Source organism: Seriola lalandi, unplaced genomic scaffold (assembly GCF_002814215.2).
Source record: "Seriola lalandi dorsalis isolate HSWRI2012SDOR001 ecotype SW California unplaced genomic scaffold, Sedor1 jcf7180002054901, whole genome shotgun sequence".
NCBI lineage: Eukaryota > Metazoa > Chordata > Actinopteri > Carangiformes > Carangidae > Seriola > Seriola lalandi.
In genome coordinates, this window is record NW_019525453.1 from 7,213,006 (window position 1) to 7,214,260 (window position 1,255).

The 1,255-nt window shown below is 46.2% G+C and overlaps 1 protein-coding gene across 1 annotated transcript in view; it reads left to right on the forward strand.

The window, feature by feature from the left end:
• The window catches only part of afdna (afadin, adherens junction formation factor a), a 107,633-nt gene that overhangs the window by 89,578 nt on the left and 16,800 nt on the right, over positions 1-1,255 (forward strand).

A 1,255-nucleotide genomic window follows, 5' to 3' on the forward strand; every position in this document is an offset into this window, starting at 1 on the left:
GTATTGGATCTCAAAATAGTGAGATCCATGTTTAGGATGTAGTTAGGTGGTGCAGTGGCTGCATTCGGACGTGGTGGATGAAGGAGCTTTTAAACAGCCGCTCATCAGCACAGTGGAGAAAAACAATGTTTTCACTTTACTGTTTGTCCTCCCTCTCCCTTTCCTTATTTCTATTTTACTCCTCAGTTTCTCCTCCCTCTTCCCTCCCCTCCCTTTTGCCAGTTTATTTTTATCTCCTTCATACTTTCCTATTCAGTATTTGGGTATCTCCCTTTCCTCCCTCCCTACCTCCTCTCCATCTCTCACTCTTTATTCTCTTCTTCTTCTTCTTCTTCAGCAGCAGACTGCTGTCCCAGCTATCTCTGTTCTAGACTTGGTATGTTCTTCCTGTTAATGACGAGTATCCTCTCCCTGCCCTTACATCACTTCCTGTTTTCTGTCTGGGCTGCGCACCTGCCCGTGTTTCCTATATGTGTTTCTCCCCACCCATCTGGACTACTGTTGTCGTTTCATGGGGGTGGGTCGGGGTTGGAGGCAGGGCTTGGCCATGATTAGCTACAGAGCAGCCGGTCATGGAGAGGCCGTCCTGGGATGCTTGATGTTGTTTGGCTGGGGAAGCTGTCCATCTCTTTGTCCACTCAAAACAACTGCTGGGGGGGACGTCGAGTGAAGCTGCTGGTTCCAGCGTTAAAATACTGGTGTTTCCACAAATCATAAAAGCCACAGGAAACCGAACCTGTCCATGCGATTAGAGTAGCAGAGCTGAGGTCGGCGTGAGACTTGTCAGCAGTGATGTTTTGAGTGCATACTGAGGTGGCACCTGCATGGCTGAATTCATCACAGGGGGGGCGTCCAGGTCAAGATCCATGCATGATAGTCCTGTGAGCCCCCAAAGCTGCCTGCACAGGGCCTCGTCATGATGTTGTGGTGTCTATGAATCCATCTATCTGTCCACTCATCCATCCATCCATTTGTGTGTGACCAGCTAAGCCTCTTTATGTTCTTCTTTTAAAGGGTCTGCTCACCCATAATACAAAAAATGTATTTTCTGACTTACTTCTATTGTTATCTCTCCAAGCAAATGGTTTTGGTTTCACTTGTCTTGGTTGTAGGTGTTGGTCTTTAAGAAAACAGGCTCTACTTTATATGAAGTCTTGTTTGGAGCCAGCAGCAAAGTTCCAGTGAATTCACACATAGGCACTCACCAATGTTTTTATTACATCTTTCTTTGAATTAAATTATTATCAACAGTCCA